Below are 13,558 nucleotides of genomic sequence, written 5' to 3' on the forward strand. Positions count from 1 at the left end.
CATTATTCAATCGCTTGAGGCAAAAAAATAAAATATTCAATGGGCTCAACATGCCTCTTATCAATTTCCTTAGGGGGTCTACTTTCCAAAATGGGGTCATTTGGGGGGGTTTTGTACTGCCCTGCCATTTTAGCACCTCAAGAAATGAGATAGGCAGTCGTAAACTAAAAGCTGCGTAAATTCCAGAAAACGTACCTTAGTTTGTAGATGTGACAACTTTTGCGCAAACCAATAAATATACAATTATTGACTTTTTTTTTACCAAAGACATGTGGCTGAATACATTTTGGCCTAAATGTATGACTAAAATTGAGTTTATTGGATTTTTCTAATAACAAAAAGTAGAAAATATCATTTTTTTTCAAAATTTGCGGTCTTTTTACGTTTATATCGCAAAAAATAAAAATCGCAGAGGCAATCAAATACCATCAAAAGAAAGCTCTATTTGTGGGAAGAAAAGGACGCAAATTTTGTTTGGGTACAACATTGCATGACCGCGCAATTACCAGTTAAAGCAGCGCAGTGCCAAAGTGTAAAAAGACCTCTGGTCATTTACCAGCAAAATGGTCCGGTCTGAAAGTGGTTAAGTTTGTCTCGCATGTGCCTAACAACATCTGCTCAAATGCGTAGAACGATCGAGTACCCTTTTTTTGTTTTTATAATCTTTAACAAAACCTTATTTTGACTTTTTTTTTTTTTTTCCTCATCCAACATTTATCAATCCATTCTCCATTTCACTATATTATTGGATTACAATCTATTTTCACTCAAATATTATTTACCGTACATTTCAATATCCTTGTGTAACCTTTCTTAACCTTTTCTAATTTGAGTTATCATCCTACCTTACTGATAGTAATGATGTTACTTTATATTCTTCCCATTTTTGCCATATTAACGTTATCTGCCTTTTCACATCTTTCTCGATCACAATTCTCTCCTCCAGGAAACGCATCTCGTCCATCTCTATTATCCATTCCTCTATTGAGGGTGCTCTAATTTTTCCATTTTCTTGCTATAACCGTTCTTGCTGCTGTTAAAGGTTTTAATATACCTTTCTTTATTTATTTTTTTTAACTGGATTCCGGAATCTGACAGTACAGAAACCAATACATCTGGTTGAAAATTACCCCCGTCATATGTCGATTATATATATATATATATAAAAAAAAAAAAAAAACAGGTATCTTTATTCTCTGGATTAATTCTGTGCCTATCCTTTGGACACCTATACCATCTCACCAATAATTTATAATTTCTTTCTTGATGCTTACTAGAGATTGACAACTTATGTGTTAATGTAATTGCTTTGTCCCACTTGGCTCTGGGGATATCTATGCCTTATTAATTTTCCCCCTTTTTTTTTTTATATAACTCAGTTCTGGTTCTTTGCTGTTGGATATTAGATATTTATATACATTAGATAGGTTATGTTTTGGTTTCTGTTATTGCAAAAATAATAATTCCAGTGGGGTTGGTGTTCTATCCACTGCCCCCCTTCTCTTAAGGGCAGTTATACATTTTTGAAGTTGCTTGTATTGCATCCACTTCTTTTCATGCTCCCTTCCCAAGACTTCCAACCGGGGGATTCTACCACTCTCCATTATCTGTATTATCCTTGTGTCCTCCCTTCTCTGCCATTTCAGGAAGGTCATAGTGTCTTTTTGCTGGTAAGAATTCAGGGTTGGAGAAGGAAGGTGTCATTGGGCCCACATAAGTGAATCCTATTCCCCTTTTCACCAAACCATCCCATATCTTTAGTGTTGACACCACCAGAAAGGATATCTCTTCTCTAGGGGGTCGTTTTTTCTTTTTTTATCCATGGCAGTGATTTCAATTTAATGGCCACAATCTCCTCCTCCAACTTTACCCATTGCTTACCTGCCATGTTGTGGAACCAGTCCACAATCCTGGCCAACAACGCTGCTCTAAGGTAAACAGATAGGTCTGGGAGGGCCAAACCCCCATCCTTTTTAACCTAGTTAGAACTTCTCTTCCAATCCTGGCTGGTTTACCTGCCCATATGAAGCTCCCGTTAGCTTTACGTAAAGAATTAAACGTATTCTTTGGGAGAAAAATCGGACCTGTCTGAAAGATGTACAGTATTTTCGGGAGTATGTCCATTTTTATAATGTTTATACGGCCTATCCATGAAAAACGCCCCCTATCATACTGTTGAAGCATCTTTATTATTTTGTGCAGTATGGGAAGATAGTTATATTCCTGGAGTTTATATATAATTTTTTTTCCCTCTCTCTATATCTATCTATTCTCTATTCAGATATTTTATTGCATTGCCATTTAAGAGAAAAAATCTTTTTAAGCTGTTCAACAGTATTAACAGGGAGAGTAATATTCAAGGTTTCAGATTTATTATAATTAACCTTAAAATTGCTTAATTCAGTATAACGTTTAAACTCTCTCGTTATATTGGGTATTGTCACTATTGGGTTTGTAATGTATATTAGTAGATCTGCATATGCCGATATTTATTTTATATTCCTCCATTTTTACCTGTATATCTTTATTTCGAATTGCAATCATCAGATGCTCCATGGCTCTCGGATACCTGCCCATTTTCTCTTATTCTAGCCGTTGGGTTCTGATATAAGACCATTATTTTTTCCAAAAGCATTGGTCCAACTCCCCATTGTCTCAATGCTTCCTCAAAGGATCGCCCTGTCAAAAGCCTTCACGGCATCTATTGCCAGAAGACAAGACAGGATGGGATGGTGTGTCTCTGGGCGTATTCAATTAATGTCAAGGTCTTCAGGGTGTTATCTCTTCTCGGCCTTCTGTAAATCCCACTTGATCGCGGTGGATAGCTCTCGGTAGCTTCGGAGTGAGTCTATTGGCTATAATTTTTGAGTATATTCGAAGATCGACATTTATCAGTGATATTGGTTGATAATTTCACGAGTACCCCTTTTGGAGCATTTAACCAGTTGCCGACCGCCGCACGCCGATGTACGTCGGTACAATGGCACGGGCAGGCATAAGGACATACATGTACGTCCCTTGCCTCCCGCGGGTCGGGGGCCCGATCGGGCCCCCGCCCGGTGCCTGCGGCGGTCGGTATTCGTACGGGAGCGATCCCGGACGAGGGGACGGCCATTCATTCATGGCCACCCCCTCGCGATCGCTCCCGACGAATAGAAATCCCCGGTGACATCACTTCCTCTCCTGTAATGTAAACACAGGAGAGGAAGTGATGTATTCTCTCCTCCGTGTCGGTATTTTTCGTTCCGACACGGAGGAGAGCGGATCAGTAAGTTGCACCAACACTCACACACACAGTAGAACATGCCAGGCACACTCACACCCCCCCGATCACCCCCCCAATTACCCCTGCCCCCCAGTCACAGTGACACCAATGTCATTTTTTTTTTTTTTTTTTTTTTGCATTGGTGTCATTTGTGACTGTAATAACTGTTAGGGCAGTTAGAGTTAGCCCCCTTTAGTTCTAATGTACCCCCCTAACCCCCCCAATAAAGGTTTAACCCCGTGATCACCCCCCGTCGCCAGTGTCACTAAGGCTGGGTTCACATTGCAGCGGTTTATGAGAACGAATGTGATTCGCACCGCACTGCAGTGCAAATCACATCCGATCTCTGTGCGATTCGAGTTCAGCCATTCGCCACACCCGCCGCACCCGCCGCAAATTCGCACGGGACCCTTTTTTTGGCCCGCAGCAGAATCGGATCGCATGGGTGTTCACACCATGCGATCCGAGTTTGCAGATCGCACTGCGATATGCGAACTGATCTGGGGGTGTCAGTAACATTTCACTGACACTCCCAGCAGTTCGCATAGGGCAGTGTGAACTGCCGCCGGGAGGCATGCGATGCGGAAACCCCCCGCGGATTCGCGGCGTTTCCGCATCGCTCCAGTGTGAACCCAGCCTAATAAGCGATCATTTTTCTGATCGCCGTATTAGTGTCACAGGTGACGCTAGTTAGGCAGGTAGGTATTTAGGTTCGCCGCAGCTTTTTATAGCGCCAGGGACCCCCATATACTACCGCATAAAGCCCCCTGATTGCCCCCTAGTTAACCCTTTCACCAGTGATCACCATATAACTGTTACAGGTGACGCTGGTTGGTTAGTTATTTTTTTATAGTTTCAGGGCACCCGCCATTTATTACCTAATAAAGGTTTAACCCCCTGATCACCCGGCGGGTGTCATTTGTGACTAATAACTGTTAGGGCAGTTAGGGTTAGCCCCCTTTAGTTCTAAGGTACCCCCCTAACCCCCCCAATAAAGGTTTAACCCCGTGATCACCCCCCGTCGCCAGTGTCACTAAGGCTGGGTTCACATTGCAGCGGTTTATGAGAACGGATGTGATTCGCACCGCACTGCAGTGCAAATCACATCCGATCTCTGTGCGATTCGAGTTCAGCCATTCGCCGCACCCGCCGCACCCGCCGCAAATTCGCACGGGACCCTTTTTTTGGCCCGCAGCAGAATCGGATCGCATGGGTGTTCACACCATGCGATCCGAGTTTGCAGATCGCACTGCGATATGCGAACTGATCTGGGGGTGTCAGTAACATTTCACTGACACTCCCAGCAGTTCGCATAGGGCAGTGTGAACTGCCGCCGGGAGGCATGCGATGCGGGAACCCGCCGCGCATTCGTGGCGTTCCCGCATCGCTCCAGTGTGAACCCAGCCTAATAAGCGATCGTTTTTCTGATCGCTGTATTAGTGTCACAGGTGACGCTAGTTAGGCAGGTAGGTATTTAGGTTCGCTGCAGCTTTTTATAGCGCCAGGGACCCCCATATACTACCGCATAAAGCCCCCTAATTGCCCCCTAGTTAACCCTTTCACCAGTGATCACCATATAACTGTTACAGGTGACGCTGGTTGGTTAGTTATTTTTTTATAGTTTCAGGGCACCCGCCATTTATTACCTAGTCTCACTAGTGTACCCCTAAATTTAGGGGTGTCTACTTTCCAAAATGGGGTCATTTGGGGGGGGTTTGTGCCATCTTGGCATTTTATGGCCTTCAAAACTGTAACGCCCTTAGAAAGCCTGAAGGCGGTGCTTGGATTTCGGGGCCCCGTACGCGGCTAGGCTCCCAAAAAGTCCCACATATGTGGTATCCCCATACTCAGGAGAAGCAGCAGAATTTATTTTGGGGTGTCATTTCACATATGCCCATGGCATGCGTGAGCAATATATCATTTAGTGACAACTTTGTGAAAAAAAAAAAAAAAAAAAAAGTTTGTAATTTTCCCGCAACTTGTGGCAAAATATAAAATATTCCATGGACTCAACATGCCTCTCAGCAAATAGCTTGGGGTGTCTACTTTCTAAAATGGGGTCATTTGTGGGGGTTTTGTGCCATCTTGGCATTTTATGGCCTTCAAAACTGTAATAGGTAGTGAGAAGTGAACTCAAAAATTTACGCCCTTAGAAAGCCTGAAGGCGGTGCTTGGTTTTCGGGGCCCCGTACGCGGCTAGGCTCCCAAAAAGTCCCACATATGTGGTATCCCCATACTCAGGAGAAGCAGCAGAATTTATTTTGGGGTGTCATTTCACATACGCCCATAGCATGTGTGAGCAATATATCATTTAGTGACAACTTTGTGTAAAAAAAAATAAAAAAATTTTTTTTTGTCATTATTCAATCGCTTGAGGCAAAAAAATAAAATATTCAATGGGCTCAACATGCCTCTTATCAATTTCCTTAGGGGGTCTACTTTCCAAAATGGGGTCATTTGGGGGGGTTTTGTACTGCCCTGCCATTTTAGCACCTCAAGAAATGAGATAGGCAGTCGTAAACTAAAAGCTGCGTAAATTCCAGAAAACGTACCTTAGTTTGTAGATGTGACAACTTTTGCGCAAACCAATAAATATACAATTATTGACTTTTTTTTTACCAAAGACATGTGGCTGAATACATTTTGGCCTAAATGTATGACTAAAATTGAGTTTATTGGATTTTTCTAATAACAAAAAGTAGAAAATATCATTTTTTTTTCAAAATTTGCGGTCTTTTTACGTTTATATCGCAAAAAATAAAAATCGCAGAGGCAATCAAATACCATCAAAAGAAAGCTCTATTTGTGGGAAGAAAAGGACGCAAATTTTGTTTGGGTACAACATTGCATGACCGCGCAATTACCAGTTAAAGCAGCGCAGTGCCAAAGTGTAAAAAGACCTCTGGTCATTTACCAGCAAAATGGTCCGGTCTGAAAGTGGTTAATTTACTTGCATTAAAGGTATGAGCCTTTTTGGTTCTGTCCCCACTCCCCTGGATTCTCCCAACTTTCCTTAGTAGATGTTAGGGATTTGGTTGACTGGCTTAGGCTTTACCTGATGAGGTCTCTTGCAAAACAGTTTACTGTTCAGCCTTCTTTTTCCCTAAGGGTGACTGGTTCTTTCCACTATTATTATTTATTTTTTTTTTAGTTCAGATCCCTTCTTCATTCAGGTATTTCCCTTTTTTGGGATTTCTTTGCCATAATTTTGGAATTTTTGTTGTGCTTTTGGACATCCCACGTGTCAAAGATTTACTACAGTCTCTCAATGTATGATAATGAAATTACGATTTTTGTACTTACTGTAAAATGTTTGAGGTCCATTGAGTCCCACCCTTCTGTGTTTGTTGGCGTTATGTACTTCTTGCTCAGAAAACAGCATGGCAGTTGGAGGTGGGGTTATATGGGGGCTGTGCAAACTGTCCAAAAAATATAAAAAAAAAATTATACATATATAAATGTCTAATACCGACTGTGCTCATTAACACAATTATACATATATAACGTGCAAGGCCCTGATAATACCACCTGTGCTATTTAACTCAATTACATACTGTTCAGTGCTCCAAACCTATCTCGGAAACCCTACAATAGTTTGAGTCTGTGTATAACATTAGTTCCAAAATATACGGTAAGTGAAGTGAGATACAATTCCCTCATCACCATTCAGAGTGAAGACAAAAGTTCATTTATGGATGGTCAGGTCTTCCTATGCACACGTGCGTAGCTCCACAACACAATAGAAGCTCGCCTTTGGTTCATTAAATGGATAACCATTCCTTATACCCGGTCTTTATCCAGTCAGTAATCCACTGGAACTAATGTTATACACGGACTGAAACTATTGTAGGGTTTCTGAGATTAGTTTGGAGCACTGAACAGTATGTAATTGAGTTAAATAGCACATGTGGTATTATCAGGGCCTTGCACGTTCTATATGTATAATTGTTTTAATGAGCGCAGTCGGTATTAGATATTTATACTTCATATATGTATAATTATTTTGATTTATTTTTTTTGGGCAGTTTGTGCAATCCATAATTAAACTTTATTTTCCCCTAAAGGAGGGGTTTATTTGATTGCAGCACACCTTTTAGGCAATATAATTTGAGGGCCGGTATTTTTTTTTTTTTTTAGTTTTTTTTTTTTTTTTTTTATATATGGGGGCTGGCTTAGTCTTTTGTTTGTGCCAGTGAAAGGCCACAGTATGCCCATATGTCAAAGACTTACTAAAGTCCTGTGTCCTCCAATAAACTTGAAACAGATTTTACAGCAATTCCAAAAAATTTATTTTCTCTTATATTCACCGACTGACACAGCTCCTCTCCTAACCATTGGGTTGTTATGCCCTGTTACTAGGAGATACTAGGCATTAGTTGTAATACAACACTCAGAATCTTAGTTACGCCCAGGGGGTGGTCCCATGGGCAACAACCCTCCACCCTGCCATGCACTCATCAGTTTTATTTTGCCTAGTGAAGAAGGACCTAGGAACCCTGCGGGTTCATTGGTCTGTGCTTTTTTTTTTTTTTTCTGCAAGAAGTGTAATTTTTTTTGTGCAAGATGATAGATCCGGTGTTCTGCTATCAACAGCCGGCTGGGTGACAGGCTGGATACCCTTATCGTTGTAGTCTCCCCAGTCCGGGCCATCGAACGTGTGTAGGCCGTAGCTACACGCTAGGCAGGCCGAGACAAAATCGCAGCCCAGAGGTGGTCGGAGAGCTTTCATGCACTGGGCATACATATGACTGGGCTACTGATGTCTGCGGTACAGTATGCCAGGCCAGCAGCCACCCTGTACTGATCAGCGAGTGGGTCTGTGATGGAATGTCTCCCAGCTCTTCCGGACCTGCAAGTACAGCTCTCCCTGCCTCGGCGGGGCTGAGCAGCTGGGCATTCCCTGGGAGGTCGATTCGGGGGTCCCTCGCCTCCCTCTCTCCTGTCTCTATCTTCCCTCCCCTCCTCCCTGTGGGGATTCTGCATGTGGCTGCTGAGCGGTGTGTGTGTGTGTGTGTGTCTGTACAGGGGCTCTCCGGGGGGGCTCTCTCTCACCTGGGAGGGGGGGACCCGCGCTGTTAGGCTGTGTCCAGGGCTCTGTTCTTCATACCCCTGGAAGGTGTCTGTGAGGGTTTGCTGATGTGCTGTACTCACTGCCATAGTTTTTTTTTTTTTCCCCCCTGTACCTCATGGAGCTGCTTCGGCGGCCATTTTTGGTGTGGGCAAGGGCAGCATGCTCTCCTGGGCTTCAGCAGCCATTTTCCTGGTGATTTCCTATACAGGACACCGGCGGCCATTTTCTTGAAGCCTGAACAAGTTTTTTCAGTGTTCTCTAGCGGCAGCATGTGCTCTCACAGCCATTTTACCTGTGTTTTTATGTCCTTGTGCTGGATGCTGGGCGGCCATTTTATTGAAGCCTGAGCACACTTTAGAATGGTTTTAGCACCATTTGTAGCTGCTGCCACCGACACAGCATTGTTTCCTCTGCACCTTGGAGCCAAACGGCACTACTTGCTGGATAGCACAGAACTCCTCAGGGTGGTGAGTCCTGCGGGAAAGAGCCCCTCAGCCAGCGGCAGTAGGGAGGGTGGGACTGTCACTGTCCTAAGTCCCCTTAGGGTGGCAGACAGGGTAGGGTCAGCATGGCTTCAGAAACTGGTGTTTATTCCCCCAAAATCCAGGCAATTGCAACCGGGTCACCTGCAGACTGCGCAGTGCCCATGGACACCCTGACGGCGGTCCTCAATTCGTTTGTTGCCAAGATGGAGGCGGCACGTGGGAAGAAGGGTGCAAAGTGGCCCCTAAACCCCCCTGTCCTCTGGGGAGAGCTCGGACGCAGACTCGGGTCCTGATTAGGCTGGTGACCCCTGCTGTCTTGTTAGATGACACTGACCAGGACTGTCCGGACAGTGAGGATGAGTCCCCGTCTGGGTCCGTGTGCGACAAAGCACTTGTTGGCACACTTATCACATGCGCGTGATAGCTTGAAGATTCAGGAGCCAACAGATCCCTCTGCTGATGTAGCGTTCCCTTTTGGGTCCTGCAAGCCGTCACGTTCACCTAAGGTGTTCCTGTATATGACTTATTTTGACAAGTTCATTTACAAGGAATGGGGTTGCCTACAACAGACCTTTTCGGTCCCCAAATACATGGCGGTGCTTTACCCTTTTGAGGAAAGCCTTCTCAAGAAATGGTCGGCTCCTCCGGTCGTGGACCCCCCAGTATCCAGGTTAAATAAAGTAACCACCATCCCGGTTGAGGGGACTCCTGCATTCAAGTATCCCACGCACAGGAAGGCCGAGGCAGTGGCTCGTTCCCTGTTTACGGTTGTGGGGGTCCACCGTGCGACCAGTACTGGCATCCGCACTGGTGTCGCAGACACTGAGTGGGCAAAACTTTTGCACAGCGAATTGGGAGAGCAACAGACTTCTCCTGTCTGCGTGGAACTAGCAGACCAACTAGTGCAAGGCCCTAAGTACGTCTGTGATGCGGCCCTGGATACTCTCCTCCTCCTTCTGTTATCCAAGGCTTCAGTGTCAGCTGTGGTGCTGATGCGCCTGATTTGGCTAAAATGCTGGTCTGCTGACCAGGCATCCAAAAAAGCCCTGATGGATCTTCCCTTCCTTGGCGACCGGGTCTTTGGAGCCTCTCTGGATGACCTTATTAAAAATGCCACTGGTGGTAAGAGTACCTTAGCCTTCCTGGCTTGTGGGAGTAAAGAGCCATGCCGCAGGCAAGAGCCCTCTTTTTCCGCTCACAAACGGCTTTTTCATCCGCCCGGTGCTTCGGCAAAACTCCCCCAGCCCGACAGGACAACCACGGACGGACAAACGTCCCTGGAACCGCAAGCCTGCCAATAAAAGTGCTACTGCATGAAGCTTTGCCCCCACCGATGTCTTAGATGGGGAGCGGTCGCCTTTGGGAGTTTGCAGCCGGGGGTCCTCTCGACTATCCGACCAATGGGTCTGCGATCTGATTTCCTCAGACTACAAGATAGTTTCTCTCTTGGCCGCCAAACGGATTATTCCCCTCCAGCATACCTGTATCCCCGGCTTGCGGGGAGGCCCTCTTGGGGGCAATAAGGGACCTGCTGAGTCACGGGGTGGTTGTACCGGTAACAGAATGTTTCCAGGGATTCTACTCAAATCTTTTTGTAGTTCTCAAGAAAGAAGGGGTACGTCCAATCTTGGACCTAAAACCCCTCAATCACTTTGTAAAAGTGCAGAGGTTCAGAATGGAATCAGTTCACTCAGTCGCTGCACTCCATCAAGGGGACTCCCTGGCGTCCTTAGACATCCAGGATGAGTACCTGCACATACCCATATGCCTTCGGCATCAAAAGTTTCTGCGATTTGCAGTCGGGGAAGCCTACTACCAGTTTGTGGCTCTTCCTTTTGGTCTGGCATCAGTCCCCTGAGTCTTTACCAACATATTGGCTCCAGTTATCCGGCTGGGGTGGAGTGATGGGGGTTCAGTCGGCTCAGGGCGACGGAAGATTCCAAGTTGCCAATCAATCTGCTCGAATTGAGAGCGATCAGGCTGTGCCTCTCCACATGTTCGATGAGAATTCAGGGGCGTCCGATCAGGATCCAGTCAGACAACGCCACAGCTGTGGCATACATCAATCACCAAGGGCGAACAAGAAGCTCAGCCACTGCACAGGAGGTCGCTCACATACTTTGGTGGGCAGGGCGACACGCACCGGCCCTGTCGGCCATTTAAATCCCGGGAGTGGAGAACTGGCAGGCGGACTATCTGAGTCGCCAGATGCTGGACCCAGGAGAATGGGCGTTGCATCCGGAGATATTCAGGTTACTGTGCCTGAGGTGGGGTATACCAGATGTGGATCTTCTGGCCTCCCATCTCAATCGGAAGGTGCCAAGATTCGTGTCCAGGACAAGAGATCCATGGGCAGACGCGTCGGATGTGCTGGTGGCTCCGTGGGATCAGTACCAGCTGATCTACGCCTTTCCTCCACTGAAACTGTTACCACGTCTGCTTCGCTGAGTGGAAGCCGAGGGGATCCCAGTAATACTGGTTGCCCCAGATTGGCCTCAATGTTCTTGGTACGCAGACCTAGTGCATCTGGTGGCAGACCCTCCCTGGCAACTGCTGTTGGAAGAGGACCTTCTGTCTCGAGCTCCGATTCTCCATCCTGCTTTACCATCGCTGGCTTTAACGGCATGGCTATTAAGAGCTAGGTGTTGAGTAACTGGGGTCTGTCGGACTCGGTGATCCCAACTATGTTGAGAGCATGGAAATCTTCTTCTTGGAAGATATACCATCGTACCTGGAAGGCCTACATCTCCATGTGTGAGGAGAGAGCATGGCATCCGCGCTCTTTTTCTATATCCAGGATCCTGCTGTTTCTTCAGCAAGGAGTAGACCAGAAATTGGTGTTAAAGGGCAGATTTCAGCCTTGGCTGTCCTTCTTCTTTTTTTTTTTTTTTTTTTTTTTTTTTTTTTTGCAACCCCTGGCATCTCACTAGTGAGTACCTTTTTTGTTCAGGGGGTATGACATGTAGTCCTGGTGCATCCACTGTTACCCCCATGGGATTTGAACCTGTTGAACGTGTTATCAACGCTTCAAAAACCGCCGTTTGAAAATAGGGAGATTCCCCTGTTGACTCTTTCCCAGAAAGTGGTCTTTCTAGTGGCCATCATATCGGCCAGGAGGGTTTCGGAACTGGCGGCCTTGTCTTGCAAGTCGCCCTGTCTGGTTATCCACAAGGATAAGGTGGTGTTGCATCCACAACCGTCTTTTCTACTGAAAGAGGTCTCGGCTTTTCATATCAATGAGGATATTGTATTACCATCTCTGTGTCCTAAGCCAAAGCACCCTAAGGAGGTGGCCCTTCACGCTCTGGACATGGTTTGGGCTCTGAAGTTCTATTTGTCTGCCACTGCTCCCTTTCAGAAGTCACTCACTGTTTGTTTGGGTGGCTGGTCCCAAGAAAGGAATGACTGTCTCGTTGGCCACCATTTCCAGGTGGATCAGACAGATTGTAGTACAAGCCTACGCCTTGAAGGGGCAGATGCCCCCCTTTCCGGTCACGGTCCACTCCACAAGGGCAATCGGACGTCTTTGGCCTTCCGACACCAAGCGTCTGTCACTCAGGTGCGTAAAGTGGCGACGTGGTTGTCTGTCCACACGTTTACCAAGTTCTACAAGGTAGACGTCAGTGCATCGGCTGATGCCTGTTTTTGGCCTCAAAGTTTTGCAGGCGGCCGTATAGTTGCAATTGAATATGCAATATATTTCCTTTTTTCCTGGTTTTTCGATAAAAACGCAGTACCGTTAAGTTAATGCACTGTTGCATTCCGCAGTTTTTGTGCGGTTGTGGGTAGTCACTCCTGTTGAGGGTATCCTGATTTTGTGGTGGATTTCTCCATGCACTGTTTGTTTGTTTTGTTATTTATTTATTTTTTTGTGTGTAAAGTTTCACTAGTTCCCACTTGCCTTGGTGGATGAAGTTTTTATGCTGTTTTCCCACCCCTTTGTCACTGCTTGGGAATGTTCCAATGGTTGAGAGGAGCTGTGTCGGTCAGTGAATATAAGAGAAAATAGGATTTTTTGTACTCGCCGTAAAATCCTTTTCTCTGTAATTCACAGACAGACGCCGCATCCTCCCCTCCTCCTTTTTTCTCTTTACGTTTATACTGCTTGTTGAGGTACTGATGACTGCATGGCAGGGTGGAGGGTTGTTGCCCAAGGGACCATTCCCTGGGCGGAACTAGGAGTTCTGAGTGTTGTATTACAACGAATGCCTAGTATCTCCTAGTAATAGGGCATAACAACCCAATGGTTATGAGAGGAGCTGTGACAGGCGGTGAATTACAGAGAAAAGGATTTTACGGTGAGTACAAAAATCCTATTTGCACTTCTAAAACATCTATGACCAACTTCTTTTAGTAGTATAGTAAACAGAACAAATAAGAGTTCATTGTCCATCATTGTTTGCATATGCTTCAATCTACATTCACATGGTTGCATTTGCCCATGCTGCATAAAGACACTGTATTTCTGGTCTCAGATGTCCTAGACCTGCATAATGTCGCCCATAGACATGAATGAGGGAAGATGACTGTACACAGCTATGCACACAAAGTAGTGCATGCACATAGACGTAATCTACCAAGCACACTTTATTTGCAGTCGGTGAGCTACGTCTATGTGCATGTGCAACTTTATGCAAATAGCTGCCTAGAGCCCCCTTCGCCCATTTATGTCTATGGGCAGCTGTACGCAGCTCTAGGACACCAGAAATGGGCAGTGTCTCTAAACTGCACACGCCC

General features: G+C 45.6%; 1 protein-coding gene across 1 annotated transcript in view; it reads left to right on the forward strand.

Annotated features, from left to right (window-relative positions):
- Positions 1-13,558, forward strand: part of ERP44 (endoplasmic reticulum protein 44) — a 132,379-nt gene that overhangs the window by 53,731 nt on the left and 65,090 nt on the right. The gene's annotated exons all lie outside the window — the stretch shown is intronic.

The sequence above is a fragment of the Lithobates pipiens genome, unplaced genomic scaffold (assembly GCF_037356315.1).
Source record: "Lithobates pipiens isolate NorthernLeopardFrog02 unplaced genomic scaffold, aLitPip1_a1.2 Scaffold_19, whole genome shotgun sequence".
NCBI lineage: Eukaryota > Metazoa > Chordata > Amphibia > Anura > Ranidae > Lithobates > Lithobates pipiens.